General features: G+C 42.0%; 1 long non-coding RNA gene across 1 annotated transcript in view; it reads right to left on the bottom strand.

Annotated features, from left to right (window-relative positions):
• Window positions 1-22,418, bottom strand: part of LOC142199941 (uncharacterized) — a 114,829-nt gene extending 92,411 nt beyond the window's left edge. Inside the window, exons 1-2 of the long non-coding RNA XR_012715424.1 lie at window positions 22,367-22,418; window positions 940-1,079 (exon numbers count right to left, since the gene is read on the bottom strand). This is a non-coding gene — a long non-coding RNA (uncharacterized LOC142199941). The remainder of the gene's footprint in view (window positions 1-939; window positions 1,080-22,366) is intronic.
• Between the last annotated feature and the right edge of the window lie 3,944 nt (window positions 22,419-26,362).

Raw genomic sequence — 26,362 nt, 5'->3', positions numbered from 1 at the left:
CATAGGGAGAGACCACCATTTAGGTGTGTGGAGTCTTATTAAGCCATGAGCACTCCACTGTGCAAAGGAACATGGGAAGAATATGCAAATCTGACTTCCATGATGTAATTAGGAAGTCCGTGCCTCAGGCATGCACACCAATAGAGGGCGCTCACTGAGAATGTGCAAGTCTATCTTCCATGACGTAATAAGGAAGACAGAGCCTCAGTCAAGCAGGATAGGACTGGTCGCTGACTGTGATGTCCCAGATTCCTTCCGCTGCTGATTGGCCTTAGGCAGAGAGCCTGGGACGTCACAGGTAGTGATGTCCCGTGCCCTTTGTTGTGTCCATTGATTGACCTCAGCGGTCTTGTGTGGCAGGGACTTCCACCGGAAGATAACAGTAGACCAGGAGGACCACACTGGGAGGCAGTGCAGAACCAGGGAAAGGGGAGTATGATTTTTTTTTTTTCACCTCCCCCGGCTTTTTATAATATAAAAAAAAATTCCAGAACAACCCCTTTAAGGCTGCTTTCTAAATTTAATTTAAAAAATTGGTCATCAATATCTGATCAGTGAGGGTCCGACACCTGGCTCCCCCACTGATCAGCTGTTCAAAACAAAAGAGGAGCTCCAGTGCTTGACACTCCCACTTTACAGGACAGTGATGTCATATTCGTTGGTCATGTGGAAGCTTGGTCCCAGAGCTGTAATACCAAGCACATCCACTAAACATAGTATGGTGCTGTGCTTGGCAAGCCATGAGGAGGCCGCAGTCCTGGTTTGATTAGTGGGGTACTGGGTGTAAGACCCTCCCACTAATCGGAAACTAATGACCTATTCTAAGAATAAGTCATTAATATCATAATCCTGGAAAAACCTCTAGGCCAGGCCACCAGTTAGGGCCCCCATTGGCACCCACCATCAGGTTTTATAAGAATACAAGTCATAAATACTCACTATCGCTCAACTCGAAGAGCCGTGGGGGAAGATCGCTGAAGTAGTCATGGTTCAAAGCAGCCTGGGCAGATAATCGGTTTTTGGGGAAACACTGGAGCAATTTGGAGGCCAGATCTTCAGCGTGATTCACATAGCTTAGCCTAGGAGAGAAAACTAATAATTAGCGAAAAGGAATTCATTCAATAAAATAAAATTACTATAAAACATTCACAAATTAGGAAAAACTAAAAAGTAAATGTAAACAATTATTTTAAGTTGTAATTTATCTAATTATTAAAATAATAATAATTTAATTAAAAATAAAAAAATACTAGGGGAATTTTTTTTTTTTTTTTTTTTTAAATGCCATTATCATGCCCACATGTCAGCTTATATCCCCTATAGCTGTGATGGCGAATTTTTTAGAGACAGAGTGCCCAAGCTGCTACCCAAAACCCACTAAATTATCGTGACGTGCCAACACGGCAATTTAACCTTAATACTGTGGGGATCCACAATTGCGGACCCACAAATTACTGATATGAATGGGGTTTTACAACTTTGTACTGAAACGTAAAGCTCTCTGCATTAGGTACTTCTGAACAATTAATATTCACTATTTACATCGCACAGGATCTATTTAATAGTGACCGTGCAATGTTATTACAGCCTGTACTAATGTCACATGTCTGCTATAAAACTGATACTGTGTGATATAAATAGTGAAGGGACGCCTGACAGTATTATATACTCCGCAGTGGCTCCTCCGTACAGTATTATATGCTCCACAGTACCACAGTAGCCCCCCACAGTGTTATATGCTCGATAGTAGGCCCCACACACAGTATTATACACTCCATTGAACCCACACACACACAGGATCATATGCTCCACAGTGGCATCCACACACAGTATTATATACTTATCAATACGCCCCCCAGTATTATATTCTCCTCAGTACACCCCCACACAGTGTTTTATGCCCCTCAGTACACATCCCCCACTGAATTATATGCTCCTCAGTAACCCCCCCCACACACCCACAGTATTATATGCTCCTAAGTACGCACTTGCCCCCCCCTAGTATTATATGATCCTTATTACGCCCCCCACACAGTATTATATGCTCCTCAGTACGACTCCCCCACACACACAGTATTATAAGCTCCTCAGTATGCCCCCCCACACACACAGTATTATATGCTCCTCAGTATGCCCCCACACACACAGTATTATATGCTCCTCAGTAGGCCCCTCTACACTGTATTATATGCTCCTCAGTACGACTCCCCCACACACACAGTATTATATGCTCCTCAGTATGCCCCCCCACACACACAGTATTATATGCTCCTCAGTATGCTCCCACACACACAGTATTATATGCTCCTCAGTAGAACCCGCTCCCATGCACAGTATTACATGCTATAGGTTCGCCATGACGGACCTAGAGCATGAATATTTTTTACATTTTCCCAGATACTATAAATAGGAAAAAAATTCCCCCTAAAAAATGACAGAAAAATAAAGCCCAACGTATCACTACAAAAAAAAGACACAAAAGTTGTATAACTCACGAACTAAGGAAAAGGGTCATGAAGTGGTTAATAATTAAGAAAAAAAAATACATAAAAATTAATAAAAGAGAAATGACTCCAGGCTTTGTTCTGAACATGGAGACGTCTTGGCCCGGCCTCTACTGTAGACAGAGAGATACAGTCTGGTAAATAAATCTTATACTCCGCTCCCGTTTCCTCTTCCCTAACTACGTTTCTTCTGAAATTCTCCAAATTAACAAAAAAATAATCAAATTTTTTTGTTTTTTTTTTGCTAATGCCGGGTCAGCACTTGGTCAAGCAGAAGTGAAGGCTAATGAGAGGCCTATAGACGGTATAGACAGGCCCGGCATTGCCATGTGCAGTGAACTTGTGAACTCGGAGCTTGGAACCCGGCTCCCGATCATTAGGAAAGGAGCCCTTTAGATAAACAGAGATTAGTCTCGTCTCGGCCCATGTGATTAGTGAATAGGGATTAGCCAGGTAAATACATCCCAGTGTCTACAGCTCGCATTCTATCATGTATCCTGGGATCCAATGTCACTTTGCAGGCGTCGTCTTGTATATCTTGTATATAGTCCAAGTCCCCCACAACCCCAGAAAGAAGGATCTGTATGGCCATTCTTCACGTAGACACTAGTGTCTTTAGGCCCGGTGTATATTTCAGCTATCCGATTCTACCTTCTTATTAATCATGTGCTAAATAGGGATCATTAAGAGCGGCGGAAATCTATCCAGAATCTGTACTCGACAAACAACAATATAACACGTCTCCGGCGAGTCGTAATCCCGGCTAATGGAGGAAATCTATGAATGCCAGGGCTCAGTGTCCACACAGAACTTTTAGAGTCCTATTTTTCCATCTCTGGAATCATTTTATAGGATACACGACAATAAAAAACTAAACTAAGAAGAGACGTAGAAGACACCGGAAGATAATAATATGGTGGAAAAATATGAACCTTCCATGGCCCATAGACCTCCCATGGCTGTTGTCCGAAGACTTGCACGATAGATATACCAAACAACCCAATATATATGAATTAGTCCAATAGGGAGAGTGGAGTATCTACATTGAGAACCAATGTTGAAATACAACACGCCTGATCCTTCTTTTCCTTGACATCATTTGTCAGGAGAGTCAGGAAATTCTCCAAATGCTCATTAGATGGTCAACTGGTCTTGTCAAAATTCCCTCTATGGGATCTATGAGCCCGGGCTCTTGATTACCTATACTGGCCTGATCAAGACCAAGGGCCTCCATCTGGCAACATGTTCACTCCTAAACACAAGGTTTCTAGGGCATAATACCAACGTATTTTTTTGTTGTTGTTGTTGTTTTTGTAGATTGTGAGCCCCATATAGTGATCACAATGTACTTTTTTTTTTTTGTCCCTATCAGTATGTCTTTTTTTTGTAGAATGGGAGGAAATCCACGCAAACACGGGGAGAGCATACAAACTCCTTGCAGATGTTGTTCCTGGCAGAATTCGAACCCAGGACTCCAGCACTGGATACCCTTTTTTTTTTTTTTTTACTAACACGTAGGAATAGCCTTAAGAAAGGCTTTTCTTCTCATAACTTTAGATGTCTTCTCCACACCACCGGTCTTTGGTATGTAAATGAGTTCTCTCACAGCACTGGGGGCGGGCCCCAGCGCTCAAACAGACCTGGGGCTCCCCCAATGATGTGAGAGAAATCCCCAGCGACGCCTCCATCTTCTTCTGGAACGTCTTCTTCTGTCCTGGGTTTCAATCTTCTAGGCCTCGGGTAGAGCCGACTGCGCATGCCCGGGCCACAAGAAACTGGCCACTTACACAGTAAGCTGGTGTAAGCAGCCATATTCTTGTGGCCCGGGCATGCACAGTCAGCTCTGCCCAAATCCTGAGGCCTAATAGATCGAAATCCAGAACGGAAGAAGACACAGGGAGAGGGCGTTCCAGAAGAAGATAGAAGTGTCGCTGGAGAGTTCTCTCGCAGCATTGGGGACGCTCCCGATGCTGTTTGAGCACTGGGGCCCGCCCCCAGTGCTGCAAGAAAACGTATTTGCATACCGAAGAAAACTGGGATTTCTCCCCAACGGTGGTGCAGAGAAGACATGTAAAGGTAGGAGAAGAATAGACTTTCTTAAGGCTATACCGACGTGTTGGGGAGTAAAAAAAAGGGTATCCAATGATAGGATCCCTTTAAAGTGGGGATACAGCCACCCAAAAAATTTAGTAGGTGTTAGATGAAGCCTTGTTTGGCTGATAGCTATTCCTCCCGACCCTCCACATATGTGCACACTTGACTCGGACAACTGTGCACCTGGTCTGAATGGCGAAAAGGGAGCAAGACACTGCCAGACTCCTCTGTTCATGGCTTATTTTCTGGGGAGAACATTACAAAATTCCACTTCTTAAACTTCCTTTGCTTTGAGATTTGCGCAAAGTCCGGAGGCCTCCCATACACATTAGCTGGTCAGCCAGTCCTGTCAGGGTCGGTGTTTTCAGTCTACATTAAACTTTTGCCTATGGGCACACTAAGACCAATCTGTAATGTGTCCCTTCTTTACATAAGCCTACTAGTAGTCACATGGGCTTCTCCTAGTGGTCACATGGGCTTCTTATAATCCACATACCCTAGCAGGACCCACCATGCTAAATACGCAGGTGAAATCTTCCTTCCGGCAGCAGGAGACTTCTTATTTTTGTTGGCTACCATATTTTTTTTTTTATTTTTTTTTAAGCTAGTGGAAAATAAAGCGTCTGTCTCCCATTGAAATTAATTTTTGCAGCCAATTCTGCCACAAAAATTCTGCTCGTGAATCTGCCCTTAGTGTCCCTAACTTATATAGTTGGTGCGTGGTCTTGAAGTCAGTGGAATTATTTTATTTTTGACTTGTTTCTAGCCGACTGCAAAAATGTCCATTGTATTTATGCACAGATAGAATATATTTCATTGATATTATATTATATATTATTATTATTATTATTATTATTATTATTATTATTATTATAATAATCCTGTATCCTACTAATATTATAAAGGTGAAAGTTTGTGTGTTTGGATGTTTGTTCCTCAATCACACCTACATGGGCGAACGGATTTGTCTGAAAATGCGCACATACATACCTTGGGTCCCGGATTGAACGATAGGCTACATGGAATTCCCGTACACCACCGCAATTCACTCCCGTGCCCGATGCTTCTCACGGTTCAATTCGCTGTAGGACCTGGGATGACGTCATCCCAGCCCTTTCAGCAGCTCACCTGTTTGGGTATCGCTTCTCTATGTGGGCGGAGTTATTGTCCGGCCACCGGCCACACCAACATGGCGTCTCTGAGAGGTCCGGAGCGTCCTGCACAAGGGCCTCTACTCTGGGGCAGCGACAAGTCCATACACTGCCCCACCTGTGTGGCCTCATCATGGGACCGCAGTACTCTGCCGCGGCCGGACAGGGGTTCACCTGCGTCGCGCTCTGGAATGCTGGTTTGGCCAGCTGTCCTGCAGCATCTGCCATCTCTGGACACTACAAGTCGGAACATCGGTGCACAGGAAGCCCAGGGTGTGGTGAGGACGGGGTACGGAGTAGGTAACACGGGAGAAGGGGGCATGGGGTTAGGGGGATAAGGGGGCACGTTCCTGGGGGGCAAAGGGAAACGGGGTAGGAGGAAGGAGTGACCACATAGGGGTGGCAGGCGCCAGGAGGGAGAGGAGGTAAACCGCACCTGCGGCCCGCAGGGTGGGCGCCGAGGCTCCATGGACCCACAGGTGTAGGAAGGGCCCGCTGCGGACACAAGGCAAAGGAACAAGCCTGCGCACCGCTCCAGGTGGGTCCCGCAGGGGGTTGGGGTTCCGCAGACGATGTCGCGGGTAAAAGCTAGTAATAATAATAATAATAATAATAATAATAATAATAATAATTGCAAATGCAAACACTGCAATTCTAAACTTCCAAAATAACTTGCTCACTGCATTACCATCACCAATGATAGCTTCACATTTATCAGCTAAATACCAAATTGTATCCAAAAATTTAATAAAACTATGTAAAATTACCAAATTTATATATAAAAATATATAATTATTACTATAAAAAAAATTAGAGTAATGAGAAAATGTCAACACAAATTATACTAAAATATGTTTAATTTGCAGACAATCCTCGCCGGATAGATAGGTGTAATTATTAGTTGGTACAAGAACTTCTTTATGGCCCTGACCTCCTTTTTTTCTTTATTTACGGTAACACTCACCCATTTGCCAAGGCCAATATTTGCCAGGTCTGGGGAAGGGTAGGGTGACATTACAGGAGACACTCGCTGTCTTCATTCACTCGCTATCTATTTGTTCAATCAACAACCGTTTTCGTAATTTGGGGTTTAATGTCCTTTTTAATTTACGAAATAAAATATATATATATTTTTTTTATGATTTATGCTTTTTGGACAAAGTCAGGCTTTCTAGTGAATTTTCTGAATAGATCATGTTAATTATGTAAAAATATAAAATAAAGAAATAATTTATAGTTTTATAGGATTTATTATATATATTTTTATATACATACGTAGATTTCCATCTTCACTTCTATTCATGTTATTTTTTCAAAAACAACAAAAAATTCTTAGCTGTTACAAGCGGGGGCTGGGGGGTCGGGGCCGGAAAAAAGTTACTGACTTGGGCTTCAAAATAAAAGGATTCATTATTTTCTGCAATTATTAATATTGTAGAATTATTAGATGTCTAGCTTGTTATATAATATTGCATACCTCCCAACCGTCCCGATTTCCACAGGACAGTCTCGATTTGGGTGACATGTCCCGCGGTCCCGGTTGGAGGGAGGTATGTCCCGATTTCAACTCAGATCTGCGTCCAGAGGACGCAGATCTGAGTTGAACACATATGCGGCTGAAGCAAGGAGCTGACACAGGTCAGCTCCTCGCTTCGCCGCTGCCCGCCTCTCTCCCTGACACATGCGGCTGAAGCTGCTCGCGTGCTCGCTTCGCCGCTGCGTCTCTCTCTCTCGCTGAGACATGCGGCTGAAGCGAGGAGCTGACCTGTGTCAGCTCCTCGCTTCACCGCTGCCGCCGGCTCCTGGCTTGTAGACGCGATGTACAAACCAGGAGCCGGCGGCAGCGGCGAAGCGAGGAGCTGACACCTGTGTCAGCTCCTTCCTTCAGCCGCATGTGTCAGCGAGAGAGGCGGGCAGAGAGCGGCGAGGGAGCGGAGGAGAAGGTAAGTTTAATGTGGAGGTGGAACGTGAATCTGGGGGCAGATGAAGGAGAGGACGGCATGACACTGGGGGCAGAGATGGAGACGACGGCATGACACTGGGGGCAGAGATGGGGGACATGAATCTGGGGGCAGAGATGGAGGGACATGAATCTGGGGGCAGAGATGTGGGGACATGAATCTGGGGGCAGATATGGAGATTACATGAATCTGGGGGCAGAGATGGAGTGGACATGAAACTGGGGGCAGAGATGTGGGGACATGAATCTGGGGGCAGAGATGGAGGGACATGAATCTGGGGTCAGAGATGGAGGGACATGAATCTGGGGGTAGAGATGGGGGACATGAATCTGGGAACAGAGATGTGGGGACATGAATCTGGGGGCAGAGATGGAGAGGACATGAATCTGAGGGCAGAGATGGGGGACATGAATCTGGGGGCAGAGATGGGGGACATGAATCTGGGGGCAGAGATGGAGAGGACATGAAACTGGGGGCAGATGAAGGGTGTATATGAAACTGGGGGAGAGATAGAGGGGGGACATATAATTTACGGGTGACTGTAGGAGGATTATACTGTGTGCGGGCACATGAAAAATTAACGAGTGGGTGGAGTCAACACAAAAGTGGGCAGGGCTAAATTTGCTGTCCCTCTTTCAGTTCTTCAAAAGTTGGGAGGTATGAATATTGTATTATACTTTTAAAGGAATCGATCACTAAATTTTTCTTGAATTACTTCAGGCTGGCCATGGCTTTTGAAGGTTTGGATGTGTGTGTGTTTAGAGGTTTGTTAATCATGCCAAAATGGCTGAACGGATTTGGATGAAATTTGGCACATAGATAGTTTGTAACCTCGATTAGGCTACTTTTTATCCCGGTAAATGACATGGTTTCACAACTGTTATGAATTTATGTTCACATACTATATTACACTGCTCCTGCAGCAGGAAAAATCAGCTAATCTGCAGCTTCCTGATAAAGCCAGGCCTGTTATCTCTATGTAAACACACAAATACCCCAAGTCCATTGTGTACAAGCATCTGCATATTATCTGATCTGCATAAAAGTTCTGTGTCCTCTAGGAAGCTTGCTAAGACACTGGGATGGAAAAACCCATTTAATCCAAATTGGCAGTTTCCCAATTTTAAACATGCCAGGAAAAAAGAAAATGTAATTTATTGCAAAATTTGAAAAAAACTAGAGCTATGACGGAGCCAGAAGTCACAGAGTTCTCCTGAAGTGGAGCTCAGGAGGATTGAGCAAGCTAGGCGTCAAGCGGCTCTTAGAGCAGCCGAAACACCGATGCAGGCAGATCATCAACCTCAACAACACACTCGTTATATGGCGTCCCAGCGAGCTGCTGAGATACCAGAACAATCACAGGCATAGTGCGAGGAACAAGTTCAGCAGCAGGCCAACTTGAGAGCTGCCAAAACGCAGGACTTGGCGGATCATCGACGCCAACAACACGCTCATTAGATGGAGTCCCAGTGAGCTGCTGAGATACCCGAACAATCACAGGCAGAGCGCAAGGAACATGTTCAGCAGCAGGACAGCTTGAGAGCTGCCGAAACGCTGGAGAAGGCAAACCATTGACTGAATTTAGGCGGATCATCGACGCCAACAACACGCAGACTAAGTCGCAGACATCGGCTAGTATATATATATTTTAATATTTCACATTGAACACACAGTCTGATCTGCTGGCAACATATTATAAAAAAAGCTGCACTGAGCAAAGCAAAAAATTTGCTACATATTGATTAAAATACAATTTTTCCTATAGATAGGAATCCAGTGGGTGGTCCTAAACAGTGACTCTATATGTAAACTTCTACAGGTAAAACTGCCAATCATTAAGTGAGACCGCCCACTGGACACCGAAACATAGAAATAACAATCAATCAGCTGCAAGTTATACTGATTTTTTTCCAATAAATGACTAGCTCTGCTTAGCTCCTCCTGCTCTATAAAATACGGCAGTCTGTAGATAAGATAGTATTCAAAGAAAAGAGAACGTAAATCCCATCAATATTTGGTGTGACCTTTGCCCTTTGGAGGAGGAGTCCTGGAAGTGATGATCCGGCCCCCGCAGATCCCTGATCTCATCATCATCCAGTCTGTCTGGGATGACATGAAGCGACAGACGGACTGGAGCAAACAACATCCATGGAAGATCTGTTCTTGGATCTCCAAGATGGCGGCGGGAACAACCTCCCTGAAAAGTTCTGCCAAAAACTGCAAGTACCGAGAAGAACTGATGGAAGGCAAAGGTCACATATAGAAGGAATTTATATTTCATTTTGTCAATTATTAACCCTTCTATTTCTGAAACGTTCTTTGCTGAATTTTTTCTCACACTTGGCTAAAAGTACATTGCCCAGTGTATACATTTAATGTAAATCCTCACCGTATGGAACTCTATAGGCATATAATATAGTAGCATATATAGTCCACACTGTAAAAAATATATATTCGTATTCAGGATTTTAAAAAATACACACAAAAAAAATACAGAATTTAGAATTTAAAAATACAATAAAAAAATACAGAATTAATTCAGAATTAAAAAAATACAATTTTTTTTTACAGAATTCTGAATTAAAAAATACAATAAAAATACAGAATTAATTCCGAATTAAAAAATACCAAAAAAATTACAGAATTCTGAATACAATAAAAAATACAAAACTAATTAATTCAGAATTTCAAAAATACAATAAAATATACAATTTAAAAAAAAGTATAAAAAAAACTGGCTATAATTTAAGCACTATATAAAAACATCCCACAATTTAATGAGGCTAGAAAATTCCTAATAGACCCCAGAATCAGATCCCACTTCACAGAAGAAGCAAAAGAAAAAAATAAAAAAAATATAAAAATCTTTAAGAATTTGGATAGAAAATTCTTGATCCAGAAAATCAAATAAGCATTCAGCCCATCACTCCGAGGTGATTTAAGAGATGTCAAAGACAGGCAAGGCGAGCGGGTAATACACCCTATATACTATACATTTTAATAATGCATAATCCCGGCACAAGCTCTTTAAGGTTTGCGTCCTCCATAAACCTATCTGAAAGCTGAAAATATGCGATAGAGGTGCAATAGACTTTTTCTTAACAAACCTATCAGATTTTTTCATGTAATGCTTTTCAAAGGCTTAAACTAAAACCGAGTGTAGAGAAAATTACCTTTTACAGTATGACTCCTAAGTGAAAAAAAAATTTAGATTTTTTTTTATTTTATTTTTTTTAAGGCGAACTGCATGGTGAATTTCTATCGTCTTTACTGTATCTTGGCATAGGATGAAAGAAACGTAGAAGCAGGAGTGCAGTTAACATTCCGCAGCATTCTTCCTGCTCAGATTTATTTCCTTACTTGCTGGAGCAAAAGCAACATAAAAAGGAACAAGTAAAATAAAGACCGCTAGTTAAAAAATAAAAAAAATAAAAAAAATATATATATGTTCTATATTTTATTTTGGAGGGAGTTTGTCTACTTCGAATGGTAACTAAAAATAAAACGGCAATCGAAAAATAAAAAAAAATAAAAAAAATCCTCGGGCTGGTGGGCCGAAAGAATGTAGGAGGATCCCGGCTTAAAGGAATGTTCTGTTTTTGGCAGACATCTGTTTCATCGGTAGATTTGTAGATCATTTGTTAGCGGTGCAGAAATAATAAGCTACACAGGAGAAATAAATTGAGGGTTAGTACTCCCGAGGAGATTCTTAAGCCATGAGCCACGCTGAATGCCATGGACGGAAACCGCAGGCAAATGGGTCAGCAGAAAAAAAACGAAAATTGGATTGGTTTCAATGATGTGGTAGCCGAACTGTTTGTCTGAAATCGCATGGTTAATTTATTCCACCTGATTCCTGATGCTGAACTCATTCCTCGCACTGTGTCTGTGATTGTTACGGCATCTCAGCAGCTCACTGGGACGCGATATAATGAACGTGTTGTTGGTGTTGATAATCCGCCTGCTCTGGCATTTCGGAAGAAGTCAAGCTGGCCTGCTGCTGAACTCGTTACTCGCACTGTGCCTGTGATTGTTACGGCATCTCAGCAGCTCACTGGGACGCCATATAATGAACGTGTTGTTAGTGTTGATAATCCGCCTGCTCTGGCGTTTCGGCAGCAGTCAAGCTGGCTTGCTGCTATACTCGTTCCTCGTGCTGTGCCCGTGATTGTTCTGTCATCTCAGCAGCTCGCTGAGACGCCATATAATGAGCGCGTTGTTGGTATTGATAATAAGCCTGCTCCGGTGTTTCGGCAGCTGTCAATCTGGCCTGCTGCTGAACTCATTCCTCGCGCTGTGCCCGTGATTTTTCTGGCATCTCAGCAGCTCACTGGGATGCCATATAATGAACATGTTGTTGGCGCCGATGATCCCCATCAGCTCTGCTTCAGGAGAACTCTGACTTCTGGCTACCTTCATATCTGTCGTTGTTTTAGAATTTTGCAACAAATTAGATTTTCTTTTTCCCGACATGTTTAAAATTGGCAAACTGCAAATGTGGTTCAAAGGTGTTTTCCCATCCAGTGTGTCAGCATGTTGCCTGGAGCTGATCAGATAATATGCAGAGGCTTGTACACAATGGACTGTGTGTTTACAGATAACAGACCTGGCTTTATCAGAAGCTGAGATAAGGCTGCTGCCAAGAGCAGTATAATATAGTATGTGAACATAAATTCATAACAGTCATGAAGCCATGTCATTTACCGGGATAAAAAGTATCCTATGTGTTAATCGAGGTTACAGACTATCTATTTGCCAAATTTCATTCAAATCCATCCAAACTTTCACATGTATAATATTTATAATATAATATTAGTAGGAGTAGGATAGGATACGATAGGATAGGATTTTTGAAAAATTTTCAACTTGTCCCTCTATACGGAGTGTGACTTAAAGGGGTGTTCCAGGGTCAAAAGTATTTTGTATACTGATGACCTATCCAAAGGAAAGCCCATCAGTATCTTACAAGAGGGTAGCCAACACTTCTGGGCACCAGAAGCTACTGTGGCAGATGGGGCTGGAAGCAATTCTGCTCCCATTTGAGTAAGCGGTGCACAGTTGCTGTACCCTGGGCCACCAGTGTTGAGTAGACATGGCTGTAACCCGGCACCTTTTACTTGTTGCTACTTGAGTAGTAGATTCCAGCACCCAAAGGCTGCTCAAATAGCAGATTGGTGCGGGGTTCCGGTATACGAATGGCCCATCTGGTGGCAAGTCAACAGACCAAAAAACCCTTCAAGATTCAACACTGTATGCTAAAAAAAAAAAAAATGCAACAAAATTTGGAGCATTTTTTTTGTGTAGAAAACTAAGTGAACTAAGATGTGGTGTAACCTTAGAGAACACAGTTTCTAAATGTAGCAGATTTATCATCCAGCACCAAGTACTGTGATAAATCTGGTGTAGTTTACAGCTTGCACTGTTAGGCTAAGGCTCCACCTAAGAGGCCACAGAAAAAAAAAGCATTGTGGAAAAAATCTACCAGGCCCTGGACCATGAGGGGGCCCCAAAGGCCTCTCGACAACATAAGAGGACAATATTATACATAGCACATGGTAAGAGCACATTGTGCCACTAATTCTGGTCATACCCCATTATTTTCTATAGTGGGAAAACTTCTTTAACTGTAATGTCACAATTTTATTTTATTTTTTAAAAACTAAATTTTTACGTTGCACATATTTTTTTAAAGAAATTTTGGTTATTTTTAATTTTCCATGTCACCATTTATATTTACAACAAAACTAACTCCTGCAATTTCCTCTCTGGCCACTAAACCTACCAATAGACTGAGACGTGTCAATTCTGTAGGGTTTTCTTTGCAACAGTCACCTCCTTTACATCACGGACAGGAATACGGGAGAGGATAACACCACTGTGCCATCATTATAACCATTACTGACAGTAGATATTACAACTTATCTCCTCCCCTTTCTGGCACGGAGCATGCCTAGAAAACTCTCCCATAGACGTCAATGAGTTGGCTCCAGACTATTGCTGCCTATGGCCATGACTGTGGTATAAAGCCTCCCATGAGGCGGTGCTATGCCAGGGCCCCGGGAAGGGTGGCATTTTTGCTGACCTAAGCCAGTCCAGGACAAGCTGTCCTGGACTGGCTTAGGGTCACCGTCACTGAGCGGAAACCCAATGAACCCCATCAGAGTGGCCACTGGTTTCCATCATGTAGCAGATCCGGAAGAATCGATCTTCTGACTGTGGCCATCTCAATCAGTAATCGTTTACGTCAAATGGATCTCGTAACTCATTTGCAACTTTTTGCATTCTCTTTAGATTTTTGGAAGATTGCCCCCAGATTTTTCTGTACGTTCCAACCGGTCTTAACTAAAACGGGGGGGGAGCCATTCACAAAATCTCTCCATTACCTTCGCCGCGAGCCGGCGCACAATAACCGCGCTCACATTTTACCTGTGAGAATCAAAAAGCAAACACAAAAAGTTGTGCTCGGAATTTAGCACAAAAACACATCTTTGTTGTTGCTGTTTACATCTGGTGGAGCAGATGAATAGCAGGAGATAAAAGACTCCGGGAACAGAAAGAACCGCTAAGTTAGAAAGAAAAAAAGTATTCTTCAACAACAAACATTTTCTGGCCGAGATTTTGCTAAAGCGAATTTGTAAACAAGATTTTTTATTTTTCCTACTAGTTTCACAGTTTCCTCTAATCCAAACAGTGACAAGGGAGCAGAAAGCAGATTCCCCTGTAAATGCCGGAACGTTCCTGCATTATATAGTAAGCACTGAATACATTGGCTAGGGTAATAACACTGGAACGGAAAATCGCTAAACATAGTCAAAGAGCAGAAACAAAAATAGAAATTTTTTTTTGTAAAAATAAGAAAAGAAAGTTAAAAAAAACAAAAAAGATAGGACACTAATATCAGATCTGACCCCATGCGCCCCTATCGATTTACAGTTCTCTCAACAGAGAATGGAGCAGGAAGCAGATAGTGCCGTTCTCTGTGTGGTGGCAGAACAGAGTCACTGCAACTCAGGCTACATTTCAGTGAATGCTGCAGTACCTTGTCTGGCCACTACACAGAGAACAGCGCTGTCTGCTCCATTATCTGTGTATCAGCTGCTGAGAACTGATGATTGATGGGGGTGCCAAGTGCCAGACTCTCACCAATCTGATGTTGATGATCTAGCCTTAAGATAGGTCATCAATATTTTTAGCCAGAAAACCTCTTTAGTTGATGATTTTTTTGGATAGGTCATCAGGAGTCAAACACCCGGAACCCGCACGGATCAGCAGTTTGGAGTGATAGTAGAGCTCTCTGAGCACCATTTCTGCTTCACAGGTCATCGGTTACATGACCTGTTTGCCACTCTGTGCCATTCAAGTGAATGGATGAGCTGCAATACCAAGAACAACCACTATACAATGTATGGCGCTGTGCTGGGTTAGTATTATATAGGCTGCACAACTAACGTAAATGCTGCACCCTCTTCAAACAGATAGATAGATATGAGATAGATAGATAGATAGATAGATAGATAGGAAATAGATAGATAGGAGATAGATAGATAGATAGATAGATGATAGATAGATAGATAGATAGATAGATAGATAGATAGATAGATAGAATTATAGATAGATAGACAGACAGACAGACAGACAGACAGACAGACAGACAGACAGATAGATAGATAGATAGATAGATAGGAAATAGATAGATAGGAGATAGATAGATAGATAGATAGATGATAGATAGATAGATAGATAGATAGATAGATAGATAGATAGATAGATAGATAGATAGATAGATAGATAGATAGAATTATAGATAGATAGACAGACAGACAGACAGACAGACAGACAGACAGACAGATAGATAGATAGATAGATAGATAGATCGATACATAGATAGAATTATAGATAGATAAATAGACAGATAGATAGATAGATAGATAGATAGATAGATAGGAGATAGATAGATAGATAGATAGATAGGAGATAGATAGATAGATAGATAGATAGATAGATAGATAGATAGGAGATAGATAGATAGATAGATAGATAGATAGGAGATAAATAGATAGAATTATAGATATATAAATAGACAGATAGATAGATAGATAGATAGATAGATGATAGATAGATAGATAGATAGATAGATAGATAGGAGATACATAGATAGATAGATAGATAGATAGATAGATAGATAGATAGATGATAGATAGATAGATAGATAGATAGATAGATAGATAGATAGGAGATACATAGATAGATAGATAGATAGATAGATAGATAGGAGATACATAGATAGAATTATAGATAGATAGCTAGATAGATAGATAGATAGATAGATGATAGATAGATAGATAGATAGATAGATAGATAGGAGATACATAGATAGATAGATAGATAGATAGATAGATAGATAGATAGATAGGAGATACATAGATAGAATTATAGATAAATAGATAGATAGATAGATAGATAGATAGATAGATAGATAGATAGATAGATGATGATAGATAGATAGATAGATAGAATTATAGATAAATAGATAGATGATAGATAGATAGATAGATAGATAGATAGATAGATGATGATAGATAGATAGATAGATAGATAGATAGATAGATAGATAGATGATGATAGATAGATAGATAGATAGATAGATAGATAGATAGATAGATAGATAGGAGATACATAGATAGATAGATAGATAGATAGATAGATAGATAGATAGATAGGAGATAGATAGATAGATAGATAGATAGATAGATGATAGATAGACAGACAGATAGATAGGTGATAGATAGATAGATAGATAGATAATGATCGGCCATGCAGATGAGCTGCAATACCACTCACAACCTGTAGATAGGGGTGGCACTGTTTTCCCAATCATTTTCACGTGTCGCTAACTTTAATTACCGCGTTCCAGATTTCACATATAATATTCATACACCTAAGCAAATAGGGAAGGAAAAACAGGACTACAATACAACATCCCAAAATCTGATATGAATGTATGTTATATTCTCTTCCACAGTCAATATTTGGGCCTGAAATATTTTTGTTTTTTACGGTTTTAAACTTTTTTTTTTTTCTTTCTTTTTGTTTCTCTATTTTCGAGCTGCGATATTTTGGGAATGTAGGATTTCTAGACGGTCTGGAATACGTACCAATTCGGAGGTGATTTACCCCAAATTGTCATTTGTTTTTCCTTCCCTATTTGCTTAGGTGTATGAATATTATATGTGAAATCTGGAACGCGGTAATTAAAGTTAGCGACACGTGAAAATTCCTCGCCTTTCTTCTACCTCTGCATCGACATAAACATAAAACAAACACAGCTGGTATCTTTTGTATGAGCGCGCCCGTCTGTTTGGTCGCTGAAGGATTTAGCTGGACAAACATCACAAAGACGATGGCTGATTGCATTGAATTGCTAATCAAATATTCGGCGGCGCGAGGGCAGCCGAAGATCAATTATTGTGAGATTTGAATAATTTAATGGGGAAGTCTGTATTTGGCTATATGATGTTTCTGAATTAAATCATTAGGGATTAGATATGGGGGGAAGGTGGGGAGGGGGGCGCTCTGCTCGCCCCTATTAACTCACGCTACATTAAATATACAATAACTAACCGCAAAACCGCACCTTAAGGGGTTAAAGAAACGAGATGAGCATCCAAAATCTGGGCGCTGCCGTTTACATTCGGCTAATAATGCCAATCTGGCGCCGGGATTATCGCTGGCAACGGATAAACAAATATTTTGTTAAAAAAAAAAAAAAAAGACTTAAATTGAATTATCCTGCAAATAACGCTTTCAACCGGATTACAGATAAAAGAGCGCCTCCCTAGTCGACAGGTTGTGAGTGGTATTACAGCTCAGCCCTATAGGGTTATATGATAGAGGAGAGAAGCTGAGCTCTGTGATATATAGGGTTATATGATAGAAGAGAGAAGCTGAGCTCTGTGATATATAGGGTTATATGATAGAAGAGAGAAGCTGAGCTCTGTGATATATAGGTTATATGATAGAGGAGAGAAGCTGAGCTCTGTGATATATAGGTTATATGATAGAGGAGAGAAGCTGAGCTCTGTGATATATAGGGTTATATGATAGAGGAGAGAAGCTGAGCTCTGTGATATATAGGGTTATGTGATTTTAAGCAAGATTTTTGAATTAGAAAAGAAAATCCCAATATGACTCTTATACAGTGATTGTTCTTATTACCCCACTTTCAAAGAAGGTATTTCCAATAATACAAACAAGAAGGCAGACCATAGTAGGTCATCCAATAATACGACCTTGTACATGTACCTCAGTAGAACCTTCTGATAACATAACCCACGAGTCATACTTCAGTAGGTTCTTTCAATAAGACAACCCTGAACATAAACCTTGCTGAGGCACTGGCTTCCTATTTACATCATGGAAGACAGATTTGCATATTCTTCCCATGATCCCTCACAGTGGAGCGCATATGGCTTAATAAGACTCCACACACCTACATGGTGGTCTCTCCCTAAGGACTGACGATATCCCCATAAACCTTACAATAATACAACCGAGGACTTATCCCTCAGTAGATTCTTCTGAGAATACAACCCTGAACACAAACCTCAGGAGGTCCATTCAATAATACAACCTTGGACTTCTGCCTCAATGGATCCACCAATAGTAACAATATTGTTCCAACAGACCGATAGCCAACACTTCATGGCCTAGCAATTCGGCCCCCCCCCCTTATCATAGACATTGGTTAGATCCCAGAACACGCTCACGACCTGTCTACTTCTGGAGATCTTTCCATGTATAATCTGGAGGTTTTTCTCCAGGCAGTAGAAGAATTCCTTGGTTGCCTAATTATTTTCCATCGGATTCTATTTCATCGGTGCTCGCACTCTTGATGTAAATTGTTTAAGGTGATCCTTGGTTTCCTCACACTACAGGTCTAGTCCCGGTTTCCCCTATCGGACCCCTCCCCCACCCCACTGCCCCTTCTAGGGGCTACTTTTGTAGTCTTCCTCATTTTCAGTTGCTCCATATAAGTTTTTAAGATGTTTGTCTCCAAATTGATAAAGCAGAGGCAAGCAGTTAATACACAGTCCCAAGACGCTCCACTGATTAAAGTATTTCCCTATGTAAAAGCAAAAAGCATCTTAATTATCTGAAGAAAACTCCGAGGTTCATGCAGCTCAAGCTAATGAAGTGATACATTATGAAGCTTTGTTATGCAATATTCATGATGGATATGCCAAGTTTATACCAGGCTCAACACACAGCCTCTCCCTGAATTCACAAATATTTTATTACCGTCAACACTTTAGGGTGCTTGGTGGTCTCCAGTGCACTGCCCCCTAGTGCTGGAAGGGGTAATGGAATTCTGTACTTGTGACGCAAAGTCAATAGTATTAAAGAGGAACGCCACCCCAACAGTAGCACTCGGCATAGTATCCTTAAATCTGCCCCTATCTCATATTATATTACTATAGGAGCAGGGTATGGGTGGTTGGAGATGACAGAAGACAATGAATTGCTCGTAGCGTCCCATGGCACAGCATGCTCTATACAGTCACTGAACCGGGTGGGGTGGCAGCAAGATGTCGGCCTTCCAATAATACAACACTCTACCCCTGTGGCATTGGGGTAGAGATAGAACAAGTTTCCTTATGTTATTAAAGAGCCGGTGTGTAGTGTAATATTACTGAATAACTTACGGATAGCTTTATTCTGAAGTTATGTGCTCCCCTCTGGAGCACCAACCTCATTTATGTCTGTGCGAACAGGAGATTAAACTCACAATGTCTCAATCTGACTCTCAGTTTGATTTCCCATCAGCATGGTGGCTCAGTGGTTAGCACCGTTGCCTTGCAACTGGGATCGGATCCGATTTTCTGCATGGAGATTGTATATTTCGGTTTGTGTGGATTTCCTCCGGGTACTCTGGTTTCCTCCCACATGGCATGAGTATACTGATTTGATTGGCTTCCTATACACAACTGTTATGTGGGTGTTGCGGATGCGCTCCTATAGAACAGCCACTGACTCCGCAACTCTTACAGCACTTTGTACAGTCCTTTGTGTAAAGACATTAATGCTCCGGAAGGGAGCACATAACTTTACAATAAAGCTGGGACACGCTTTGTATTGCAGTTCATCCTCACCTTATTTGAATGGGACTGAGCTGCTGTTGGTCTATGTAACCAGTCATTGGAACACTCAAGTTTTGGAAGCCCAAAGGCCCCCCCCCCCCCACCAAATAGGAAGACTGGTGGACCAAGCTACAAACACTACATTGGACGTCCAGTGCATTTACCTACTGAACCTGTCCTATATTTAACTATTTATGCACAGTGGGAAGAAAAACGTTGAGCAGCGATCTCTGAACGGTTATGGTCTCCAAAAGCAAAAAGGTCCGCGCCGATAGAGCCGCACCGCAAACATTTCATTACGTCCTCAAGTGCGCACTTTAAATAGAGAAGTCGGCGGAATCAGATCTTACGCCTCACACTGACAATGACACACATCATTTGTAGCTGTGCCGCGTCGTCCAACACTAAATCTGTGATAACCAGCTGGAGGAGGCTTTGAAACCCAGTGGAATCCATCTATCGCTGTACACACAGCCAGATCCGCAACACAGTTGTCAATAACCGGTAATGAGCACAAAATCCGTTAAGGAGAACACAGTAGGGGAAAGGATTCTGCAATTCTGGATGCGTTACATCTGTATTTTGCTCTTGTTTGAAGAACATGAGAACTGAATCCTGTTACCTAAACTCAAAGTCATTATGATGTGACGACGATGCCGCGGCTTCCATCCCGGTAGATGTAGGCACTTGCTTCAGCAGTCAGCCGCGTCAATTACCGGTCATTTTCCATTCTGATACCAGCAGCGACTAATCTGACTACGGGGCGAAGAGGAGACGCATTGTTTTCGACATCATTGAACGACATAATTAAGAACAAGTCAACAAGTGAGAGGTGCCCGGGGAAGGAGGCTCTTAGAAATTGCTCCAGACAACTTTGCGGGGGCAGATCATCCTGTAACAATGTGTTATCTGTCAGATGTGTAATGTTGTCATCTCAACTTCATAAACTTTACATTTGTGCTGCTGCGGAAAAGGAAAAGTCATAGGAAGAATGTGCAGCTGGGTAAGGATACATGGCGGTGCACCGAGATTTCTTATGGGGCTGTAACCTAAGTCTCCTATGGAGGTGTCTATTGCACAATTTTGTCAATACTCTTGACATGAAATAACAATTCAGGAGCGTCTTTACTGAGATGGACTGTGGTTGTCTATCGTGGTGTGGACTATTGCAGTTCTTGTTGACTGTTATTGAATGATAGCAACCATGTTTAGGATTCGGTCACACAGCTACCATAGCATAAAACATAGTGTATAACACTGTCAGGGCTCCTAGGAACCTATCTATAAAACATAGTGTATAACACTGTCAGGGCTCCTAGGAACCGATCTATAATACATAGTGTAGAACACTGTCAGGGCTCCTAGGAACCTATCTATAATACATAGTGTATAACACTGTCAGGGCTCCTAGGAACCTATCTATAATACATAGTGTATAACACTGTCAGGGCTCCTAGGAACCTATCTATAAAACATAGTGTATAACACTGTCAGGGCTCCTAGGAACCTATCTATAAAACATAGTGTATAACACTGTCAGGGCTCCTAGGAACCTATCTATAAAACATAGTGTATAACACTGTCAGGGCTCCTAGGAACCAATCTATAAAACATAGTGTAGAACACTGTCAGGGCTCCTAGGAACCTATCTATAATACATAGTGTATAACACTGTCAGGGCTCCTAGGAACCTATCTATAATACATAGTGTATAACACTGTCAGGGCTCCTAGGAACCTATCTATAATACATAGTGTATAACACTGTCAGGGCTCCTAGGAACCTATCTATAATACATAGTGTATAACACTGTCAGGGCTCCTAGGACCTATCTATAATACATAATGTAGAACACTGTCAGGGCTCCTAGGGACCTATCTATAATACATAGTGTATAACACTGTCAGGGCTCCTAGGAACCTATCTATAATACATAGTGTATAACACTGTCAGTGCTCCTAGGGACCTATCTATAAAACATAGTGTATAACACTGTCAGGGCTCCTAGGAACCTATCTATAATACATAGTGTATAACACTGTCAGGGCTCCTAGGAACCTATCTATAATACATAATGTAGAACACTGCACCTCCTTGCGGTGTCTGGCACTCCCTCTCCGACACTTTAGTGATGTCTGTTGCCCTCCTGCGATATCATACCCCTGGGACACCACTGAGGCCTGAAATTGGGCATCCGTGGTGACATGTCTACGCAGAGTGTCATGACATCATGGTGCTTGGCGTGCCCATGTGACTGTTGGTAGCTCAGCTATGACCCCGGGTGCAGGATGTCATAGGAGGGGCACCAAAAAGAGGTAACGGAAGGTTAAAATCCGAACAATTTGGAATATTCGGGTAGAATCTGCTTCACCCTTCTCTATTTATGACCAGAATAAATAGAAACAGATAATGACCCACGTAGGATTCAGAGATGAAAGCAATACGGGTCGCCACTGACAACCAAGACAACAATACATTTGCACCACTATGTTCTTAGAAGATTGTAGAAGGAGACTTACTTGTTCCAAGCTTGTCGGAGATTCTTAGGGCCGTACTGTGTAAACCGGTCTGCAAAACATAAACAGGTCATGATGAAATATTTCATAAACCTCAGACCCAATTCAGAAAGTCTTGATATTTATATACTCGTAACATATTTTCTGAAGATTTTGACTTTTTGTCTCCAAAAATGAATAGATCTGGGAACATCAGGGATTATTCTACATGGGATTACAGTCACTAACGCAAGATGATAGGAAAGCAATGGTGGGTTGTTGAGTACTGTTGGGATCTATGTAATCTGGGCAATTATGGGAATGTCTTCACTAGGGTTGAGCGATCGGGATCGGCAAAGATCGGATGCCGATCGGCGATTGAGTAAATTTCACCATCGTGATCAGATTCTGATCCCGCCTAAAAAAGATCCGGAACGGAATTCCGATCCCGATTGCTCAACTTACCTGCACAGAACCGCTGCCGCTCCACATTGTTCTCGCTCCTCTTCTCTCTAATTCACATGCCTACAGAGTGCCGTGTGCACCCCCGCCTCACTAGGCTAGTGTTACAGATGCTTGGAGAAGGCGGGGCATGTGGCTTAGGAGAATGTGGGCGGGTACTGGGAGGGGAGACATGAATGATGCACTTCAATTTTTGGCCTCCATGCTGTGTAGTGAATAGGATCGTTTTTAAAATCTGATATTCAATCATTAAAAAATCCCATTGATTCGGATGTAAAATGATCGGAAACGATTCTGAAATCTCAAGATCGGCTCAACCCCAGTCTTCACCGACACCAAAGGCCGGTGAGTCACCGAACACTCAAAACGTCACATCCAGAAAGCTATTGTAAGGGGCACATAACATAGCTAGACTGGGGGAAGTCTGGACCACACAGCCAGACTGCCAATTTAGTGGGCGGCACTGCAAGATATACAGCTGGGTTGCGTTATTTATTTTAGCCCCTCCCCCCAATAACTTGGATGTAAATTTTAAGGTGACATTACTCAATCAACGTAAGCGCTCCCTACAGAAGGAAATGTGTACACGCCGCATGAAAAGAAACAACGGATTCCCACAACTTTGGTCGGGTAAACTTTGCGGCTCCTCCATTAGCTGCTTTTACAATGTCAGGACATCAGTTCAAAATGGCCCAATTAATTTACACCTCCAGGTGCAGAACAAGTCAAACAGCGGGAGATGAAGACGCCGCCGATAACACAGACATTAACAATAATACCCGCGTCCTTCCCTTCATTCATTATTGCACAAGGTTTGCAAACATTCAATTAGAAGAAGAAATGTCTGTTCCTGTGTGTTCTGCAAGGACACGGCCACTTCACCAACCAAATACAAATGCGGGCGTTAGATTTAATGGCATTTTTTTGTATGCTTTTTTATTAACCCATAAAAGACACGGCCCCTGTTGGGCACCAAGTGCGGTGTTATTTTTATTTTCTTTTTTTCATTGTTGCATTTCGATAGCCATAACTTTTTATATTTCTTATTTTTGGTGGGATTACTTGTAGTTTTCATTGGCACTCATTTATTGTATGTACAACTAAGGTCTCATGTACACAACTGTGTGTATTGTCGGTGGTTTACACGGCTAGGCCTGTGATGGGGCCTTGAGCCTGGGGCAAAACACAATTCCTGAAGAATTGAAGGGTCCGTCAGTAACCATCAAGCAGAAGAATGGAAAAGCCGTGTTCACCCAAGGTGTCCAAGAAGAACGGCTTTAATTCAACTGACACATTTTCACCATGTTTTGGGGAAACCAGCCCCCTTTATCAAGTGTATAATATAGAGCTCCAAAAGAAGTTCCGTTTTGCAAACCTGATAAAGGCGACTGCTTCCCCCGAAATGCATTGTATGCAAAGTCAAATAAAGCCCTTCTTCTTCTTCTTCTTCTTCTTCTTGGAAGACTTGGGTAAGCAAGATTCTTCCATTTTTCTATCTGATGGTTACTGACGGACCCATCAACTCTTGACCCCCCGTGTTCCTGCACCTTGGCGGAAAAAGGATCTTGCAGCTAACCCCACATGCAAGGCTCATATGGTTGTTGTAACTTCCAGGTGAGGGGACATCTAGATTTTAATTCTTTTGCACATTTTTTTACACTTCTACTTACAGTTACATTTCTTGTATGAAACGGTGTCACACTATGCGCCACCCGGTACTGTTTTTCTTTTGCCTAAGCGGGTAATATTCCTGTTCATTTTGCAGCCCAGGTAGTGAATGGGGCTGTGGAGCTGGGGATGCCATCCATGCTGTTCAGGGAAGGTTCACACTACCGTTATGCATTGTCTGTTGCTTTATGCTGTCACAGGATAAGAGCAATGGACATTAAATGACAGATACAAGCAGAGCCCCCTCACTTTTATCACTGTTCTGACTATAGAAAAAGTTATAAACATGCTGGAAAAAAGTAGTGATTGGGTTTTTTACATTATAGTCAGTGGAAACAGATACAGATGGAGGGGGCAGAGTCTGTGTCCGGTACCATTAATACTATTGTATTGTTAATCCTATGGTAGTGTGAACATACCGTTAGTGATTAACTTTCACTTAGATTTTTTGGGGGATAAGATAGGAACAAAAAAAAAACTACCTGCCAATTCTCCCTGAACATGTAGGAGACACCAGAAATAAGGGGGCAATGAAAACTACAAGTAATCCCACATAAAACAAGAAATCTAAAAAGTTACAGCTCTCGAAAAGCAACAATATAGTACAAAAAAAATGTAACATTCTTAAAAAACACAAAAACACAGAAAAATACTTTGGGTAGAGCGTATTCTCTCCGGCCTGGCAGAACGCTCTCACATGGGCCGGTATAATTCTATAACTGGCATGGTATTGGCTGGGCACATCACAAAAAGGGGCACGTCCGTCACATTTTCATACCGGCATCCCAAAAAGTGGGCATAACATGTTGCTAAAGGTGTGCGGTCTTAACCCAAAAAACATCCCGTGCACAATTTTCCAATATATTGCACGTAAGATCAAAGGGGCCATCAAAAAAGAGAACCAATCCAGCAAAAAACAAGCTATGATGGATATTGAAGCAATTGTGTCCTTAAGAGGTTACAGAACTTCTGCCTATAGGTAAGTACAAACAGGCCGATGTCTGAGCTGAAGATCAGATGGATCCAATGAGAAAAACATATAAAGGAAAGAGAAGCATGGCCATTGGTGGGGTCTACAGACCTCTCTCCAGTGTCTATGGGGGTGTTTACCCCACGTTCCTCCTGATTTTTGTAACTTTTTGACCATAGAAAGGCATGTAAAATATATAAACATATAAGATAATCAGCCCCGCTTTGTACGTCATCCCCGGCCCGCAGTACATGCGGTATTGTACGGATTTTGCCCTCCTTGGGCTGGATCCCGCACACCCTGTAGTGTTTTTAGGACTGTATAACCATAATTACAGGCAGATAGTCACATTGCTCATAATTGATGCAATGCTCAGCATGACAATTACGAAAATGTCAGAGCTCGCTCTCTGCAGGCAGCTGCCTGAGGCGACTCAACTCCAGACCCCGTCCTCAACACCAAAACATAATCTGGTCCCAGACGGAACAACATGCCCGGCAACAAGTGCGTCTTTGTGTTTCGCTGACCTAGCGATGGCATTTAAAGACAAAAACACCACAGATCCGCGCGAATAGAACATCTGGTCATATCGCTCATGGCGTGTCCCTTGTTTTCGACATTTCAAGGAGTTCTCTGACTTTTTGTGTTCTTGGAGCAGTCTGACTGATAAAGGTGGTCGGTGGTCAGTGGTGGTCTTGGGTCTGGTTTCTAAACCCCCCCGTGGTTGTGTTGTTGTCATATAGGTGTGCGATACCGTTACACTACTATTTAACTCTTTCCCATCCCATCATCATGTGGACTATGTATTCCTCCCATAATATGACCTAACATATATTGTCCACCTCTAAGAGATGGGATCGAAGAGAACTCCAACCCCAGACACTTCCAGTCCTCATAGATCATGACGTGTCCTTAGGATA

This window comes from Leptodactylus fuscus, chromosome 4 (genome assembly GCF_031893055.1).
Source record: "Leptodactylus fuscus isolate aLepFus1 chromosome 4, aLepFus1.hap2, whole genome shotgun sequence".
Classification (NCBI taxonomy): Eukaryota; Metazoa; Chordata; class Amphibia; order Anura; family Leptodactylidae; genus Leptodactylus; species Leptodactylus fuscus.
Note: the sequence above shows the minus strand (reverse complement) of the source record. Positions and strands in the feature narration are given on the sequence as shown.